This window comes from Silene latifolia, chromosome 11, assembly GCF_048544455.1.
Source record: "Silene latifolia isolate original U9 population chromosome 11, ASM4854445v1, whole genome shotgun sequence".
Classification (NCBI taxonomy): Eukaryota; Viridiplantae; Streptophyta; class Magnoliopsida; order Caryophyllales; family Caryophyllaceae; genus Silene; species Silene latifolia.
Genome location: NC_133536.1, coordinates 197,452,317 through 197,459,318, shown reverse-complemented (window position 1 = coordinate 197,459,318; position 7,002 = coordinate 197,452,317). Strand labels below are relative to the sequence as shown.

General features: G+C 40.7%; 1 non-coding gene across 1 annotated transcript; it reads right to left on the bottom strand.

Annotated features, from left to right (window-relative positions):
- Positions 1–2,183: 2,183 nt before the first annotated feature.
- Positions 2,184–2,290, bottom strand: LOC141616432 (small nucleolar RNA R71). Its single transcript, XR_012530781.1, has one exon. It is a non-coding gene; the product is annotated as a small nucleolar RNA R71 (small nucleolar RNA).
- Positions 2,291–7,002: the final 4,712 nt, after the last annotated feature.

The following is a 7,002-nucleotide window of genomic DNA, read 5'->3' as shown; positions in this document are numbered from 1 at the left end:
AGGAAATCCCCAAGGAATTCATGAAGAAAAGGGAAGAAAAAGAAGAAGGAAAGCTGCTGAGCTACAATCCGAACGGATTGTAGAGAATCCGTCCGTCCTCGCCAGTCCGAGCGTCCTCACCAGGAATCCGCTCGGATTGCCCATGCCCAGTCCGTGCGTCTTGTTCCTTGATCCGCTCGGATTGTCCATCCCAGATCCGGCCGTCCCGACTCCCAGCCGCACAGATCACAGCACAGCGCAGTTTCGTTCTTCAAGCTACGAAATGAAGAAGCCCTTCTCTCGGACAATCCCGGAGGCTCCTTGCTCAATTTAAAAAGTGTAATTACTAGTTTAGCCCTTAGTTAACCCTAATGCATCCTCCCTAATTCTCACTATAAATACCCCATTAGTCTAATTAGAGGAGCATGTTCTTCTTATCAATAATTAGTGTAGTTAATATCAATCAAAATCTCTCTTCAATATTGTAATCAAATATTAATCAAGTTTTAATCCAAGTTTTAGTTCCTTAATCTCTCTCTTGTTCTTACTTTATTTTGGGTAATTGAAGATTATTTGGGTTATTATTGGGAGATTGACAACCTCTCAATCTAGGATTCAAGTACTTCTATTATTCTTGCTTTATTATTGGAATCATTAGTAGGTATAATCTCTTAATCCCTTTTTAATTATTGCTAATTACTTTCATTTATTCATCATGTTTCATTATGTTAGTATGATTGACAACCTTTCTAGCATGATCAATATGATAATGAGTGAGTAGTCTCTTAGCTAGGGTTTAATGGGTGATTAGGGGAAACCAACATGGGGAATGATTCATGCTTAAATTAATATGCTTTCATATCTTATTTGCTTGCTTGTTTTGATCTTAATGCATGCACATGTTATATTTGATGAAATGCTAAGCCTATGAATCCTTGCATTTACTATCATCTTCTATCCTTTCAACTTGACTTGTAAGACATAACCCAACTCGAGTCTTGTTAGACCATGCATGTGTTAAGTAGGGAAGATTAAGTCGACTTGTAGGTGTTGTACAATCCAAGAGATTCGGCTCCGGGACCCAAACTTTCCTAGGATTGTAAGATATAACCCAACTCAATCCATCACAACAATAATTGCTTGCTTATAATTTGAGAACATGTTTGTATGATCATATCCCATGATTCCCCTATGAACCCATGACACCCTAGTGCTTTTAATCAATTGTTTACACCCTTATTTCATTTACCTTGTTAGTTTATTTTCATTGCTATTTTAGTTTAGTAACCTTCTACATCAACCCAATTTGTGACACCCCTAGACACCGCTAGTTACAATAGAATCTTCATTTCAATACCCGTCCCTTGGGATCCGACCTTTACTTGCCTCTTTACTAATTGTAGAGTTGTTTGTGAAGTATAAATTGTGTTTTGTATCGACCATTGACCAACGACCACATATGCTTAATTGTGAACACCAAATGGCTTCGATCAAAAATGGCGCTGCGTTGTTAGGGGACGGTGTTTAATTGATTTAAGATTTCTTTTATTGTTTTTAGTTGTGTCTTTTTCCACCTTGGGGAAGTAAAACTCCTCAAGGTTTGTCCTAATTGTTTTTGAGTTGTTTGATATTTTGCATGTCTAGAAGGATACAAAGAGATTTGTTACCTTTTGACCGTGAAATCGAAAGAACCTTGACGAATAATAGGAGACTTGTTAGGAGGAATTTGGGAGGTGTTGGTGAAGTTGTTCAACCCACTAGTGAGTTTGTCAATCCTTTCGCAATAGAAGGAGAAGAGAACCCATTAAACAATACCACACAAAATCCACCTACAATGCCTAAATTCTCGTCTCACTCTATACCCACCGAGGAGGATCTACCAAACGGTACTCCTACCCCACAACATCTTACCGGAAACTTTATTGCCAAGTCCGCCTTCATCCAACTAGTTGAGAGGAGCCAATTCGGGGGAATGCCTAGTGAGGACCCTCATTCTCATATGGAAACATTTTGTGATTATTGTGAAGCTATCTCTCAAACGGGCGTGACTCAAGACCAAATAAGATGGGTCTTATTTCCTTTTTTCGTTAATCGGCACCGCAAAGCAATGGTTGAAGGGCCTTGATAAGGCCACCCTTGGAATAGATTCTTGGAAGAAGCTAGCTCTAGCTTTCTACAAAAATTCTACCCAGGAAAAGACCAATATGCTAAGAGCTCAAATTACGGGTTTTAAGCAAAGGGATGAAGAATCTTTGTATGAAGCTTGGGAGCGGTTCAAAGGTATTTGTCGCTCATGTCCTCACCATGGACTTAGCGAATGGTTTTTAGTGCAACAATTTTGGAATGGTTTATATGAAGATTCAAGGAACATTCTCAATATGGGATCAAATGGAATGTTCACCGAAGTTGATGACAATCAAACATGGAACAAGATTGAGGAAATGGCGGTCCATAATTCGCAATATAGTAGGCCTCGCAAGGCTACTAGAGGAAAGTATGAAGTGGACACCATTACTCAATTGGGTGCTCAACTTAGTGCTCACATTGACACAATCAACTTGAAGTTTGAACAAGCTATGGCTAGACTTGAGGAAAGCTCAAAATCATCAAAGCACCATGTCAATGCCATGACGGCATCCTCATCAATCCCAAGCGGGATATGTGAGAATTGTGGAACCTTAGGTCATGACTCAAGTGAATGTAGGGGAACAACCGAGCAAGTCAATGCTTTCCAAGCTTACAAGAGCGGTACCCCTTATTCAAATTTTTACAATGAAAACACCAAATTCCATCCAAATCTCTCATACAAAAGCCAAAATGTCCAAAACCCTCAAACAACATACACCCCACCACCCATGAGAAATCAAAACCAAAGACCCTTTTTCAATCAAAACCAAGGTTACCAAAATCAAAATCCATACAATCACCACAATGACCAAAGTTTTGATGTCCAAAAAGCGGTCCTTCAAATGCAAAAGAATCAACAAGAATTTTTCACCCAAATGCAAAAAGATAGCCAAGCAAAAGACACCACCATCAACAACATTCTAGCTCACACCAAGATGTTGGAAACACAATTGACCCAACTAGCATCTTCGAGCTCACAAAGACAAAAGGGGCAATTACCACCTCAAGGTAATCCCCTAGACATGAAACGGTTAGTGCCATTCACTTGAGAAGTGGTACAAGGTATGAAGCACCGAAGGAGCAAGTTGAGGATGAAGTTGTGAGAGCTAGTGAGAATGAAGTGGTGGTGCAAAGTCCCAAAGAAGGGGAATCATCAAAAGAAGAAAGTTCAAAGAAAAATGAAGATAAAGCCAAAGAAAAGGAGCCCATTGTGATTAGACTTCCTTTTCCAAGTCGTCAAGCCAAGCCTAAATTTGATGATCAACTTGGAAAGTTCATGGAAATTGTGAAGAACTTAGAAGTCTCAATTCCTTTCACGGAATTAATCAATCACGTTCCGGCCTATGCAAAGTACATGAAAGATATCCTCACAAAGAAGAAGTCGATCCAGAAACTTGAGACTATCGCCTTCACTAAGGTGAGTAGTGCAATACTTCAAGGAAGTTCACCTCCAAAGTTAAAGGATCCGGGAAGCTTCTCAATACCGTGTACCATTGGCGACACAACGATCAACAAAGCCTTATGTGATCTAGGGGCTAGTGTGAGTGTCATGCCATACTCGGTAAGTAAAAGGTTGGGAATGGGAGAGCTTAAATGTACCAATATCACTCTTCAAATGGCCGATAGATCGACGAAGACACCGCTAGGGATATGGGAAGATGTCCCCGTGCGAATTGGGAAGTTTTTCATCCTGGTGGACTTTGTCATTGTTGATATGGAGGAAGATTCCAACATTCCAATCATCTTAGGAAGACCTTTCCTACACACCGCGGGTGCGGTGATTGATGTGAAGCATGGAGAGCTCACTCTAGAAGTGGGAGATGAAAGCATAACTTTTAATCTTGACAAGACCATGAGAGCTCCTCGTTTGCATGAGCCATGTTTCATGATTGATCATTATAGCCTAGGAAAGATGAGAAGAAGAGATCGGAACTCCAATGGAGGAAGAAAGTTGAAGATGCTCCATTCAAAGAGCAAGTGAATTGTGACAAGGAGAGCTTGCAAAGCTCATCAAAATCAACCAAGGAAGAAGATGATGGCCTCATTGGCCAAAAGAAGAATTTGGGAGAGTTGTCTCCATCCAAGCAAGAGATTTTCAATGATCAACTCAATGAAGTTTGTGGTCTTTGGGACGACGAATTTGAAGGGATCTTTAATCCCTACATTGGGCATGCCATCGATCATGATCAACAACAAGAACCACGGTCTATTGAGGACCTCTACCATAACAACGAACAAGCTTTTAATTACTTCTTCGAGGTGTTGAGCAACATCAACAACACCTTGAACATGCCTCCTTGACATCTCATCAAGAATGAGAGTTTGGTGGAGTCCTCCCTAAACCACCATTTGTAAATATTTCTAACTCCCTAACTTACATTTAATTTTTGCATTACATTTTTGTCATTTTTGGATTTATTTTTACTTTGATCAAAATAATTGTCATGAAAAGAGAGAAGTGAGGGAGGGACTAATGATTTTAATTAATGTGTAGTGATTTACCTTAGTGTGGGGATGGGAATTGCCTAGGCTATTCATGCCTTAGTAGTGCCCCCACAATGAAGAACACAAGATTTGAAAGAAAGAAAGAAAGAATGATAAGGGAATGCGTGGGTGCACGGATGGACCTGAATCCGTGTACACAAGGACCAATCCGAGCGGATTCCTGAGAATCCGCCCGTCTACAGAGGATACGAGCGTCCTGCTGAGAAGACGCCCGTCTTGGGCCTGAGCTGAAAACGCAAAATTCTTGATCGTTGAAGAATCCGAGCGGATTCTGGAAAGACGCCGTCTCACGTAATCCGTCCGTCTTGTGGACAATCCGCCCGTCTTGCGGTGAAGAAAAACAAAGAAAAATCTCGGACAAGAATCCGTCCGTCTCAAGTGAAATCCGCCCGTCTCGTCTCAAAGAGAATCCGAACGGATTCCCAGAATCCGCCCGTCTCTAGGCGGGATTTTTGAAAATTTGAAGTCAAGAATCCGAGCGGATTGCGCCTAATCCGCACGGATTGTCCCCTGCGTCCTAACATTGTCGAGTTCTTTAAATACCCACCCCACCTTCATTCATTCATTCATTCACTCATAAACACTACCCATACCACCAAAACCCTCATCCTCCCCATCTCAAAAACAAAAACCCTCAACAAAACTCACCAAAATCAAATCAAACCATCTTTCAAATAACAAATCAATCACTCCATCTTCATTAATAATCAAAACCAAGACCAAAATCTTCACCTTTGAATTGATTTTTGTTCTCATAAAGGCAAAGCCTTTCACTTTCAAAATCGATTTGGGCATTCTACAAATTGAAGATTTTTGATCTTTCTCTTGGTTAGCTCATCAAATGGCAAGAACAAAGGGAGCAACAAAACCAAAGGCAAAGGCAACAAAGGCACCAAAGACTACAACTCTCTCTCAAAGGCAAAAAGCTCTACAAATGAAGAAAGCTTTGGCAATGGTGGTATCAACACCAAACTTGGAAGTGCAACAACCTCAACAAATTTCTATGGAAGCATCACCCTCTACTCCGGTAATTAATCAACTCTTGCATTACCCGGAGGTAACATTCACTTCCGACTCCCATAGAAATACATTTGTCAAGTTTGCTATGAAACAAATTCAATCCACAAAATTCATATGCCAAGATGCTTTAGAGAAGTTGGGTATTCTTGAACAAACAAGAGTCTTTTTCAATGCCATGGGTTTAAAGAAATTGTTTGAAATGGAGGAAGTAACATACCCCTCCCTTGTCTTGGAATTCTTAAGTTCCTTGAAAGTGACAAAAGTTGAGAATAGGGAAAATATTGAGTTTCGTCTAGCTAACACTAGTAGACGCATTTCCTTTCCGGAATTGGGTGCAATTTTGGGTCTTAGCGATGAACATAAATTCTATAAGCAATATGGGAAGTATGATCCCGAGCCTCTTTGGGAGGCAATCTCCGGGAAGAAATTTGAAGATTTTAAAGCTTGTCGTGCTCTTTTGGTCCATCATCCGGGCATAAGAATATGGCACAAAGTTGTGGGAAATACCATAATTGCTAGAAAAGACACCAATCATTTCACGGGACTCGATTTTATTCTCCTTGAGTCAACTTTGAATATTGGAAGAATTCACACCAAGCCTTACAATTCTTTGAGGCTATTGGTTGATAGATGGCTCCATTTAGATAGTGGGAAGAAGGGTCAAACCGTAATTGTTAATGGCGGCCTTGTCACGGTCCTAGCCAAGCACTTTGATCCTAATTTCAATAAGGATAGCAAGTACAAGGCTAAGGATGGTGGCCATCTCATTGATATGTCCACCTTGATTAACAAGTTTAAGTGGGTTGTTCACAATTCCCTTGATACCAAGTATGGGTGGATTACAAGTGAGGCTCGATCATTCACTTTACCCGCAAAGATTTGCGTCTTAGTGTCCACCGGACCAACTATTTACTTCCCCTATCCGAAGAAGCCGAATACATCATTCAACAACAAAAGGGTAATCATGAAACCCCCTCCTCTTCCATTGTTATACCACCTTACCCCTATGATTATGAAGAGTTCAAACCACAAGGAGTTGAAATTGGGAAAGACTATGTAACTCTTCTAATGCAAGCCATGCACAAGCAAGCTCATGAAGATCGGAAGAATGCTTATTTGGCTCAATATCCTCCCCTCCTACATCTAGCTAGGCAAGGACTCCTTGATCCATCTTGTCCTTTGCCTAGTTGGGCGGATAGAGAAGCCTTGTTTAGGGTGCATCTAGGGACGTGGTGGAAGACAATGAGGTTGTTGGAAATGATGAGGAGATTGATGATAATATTGAGGAAGAAGCAAGTGGAGATGAAGAAAGAGATGGTGAAGATGGTGAAGAAAATGATGAGGAAGATGATGATGAAGAAAGCAAAGAAG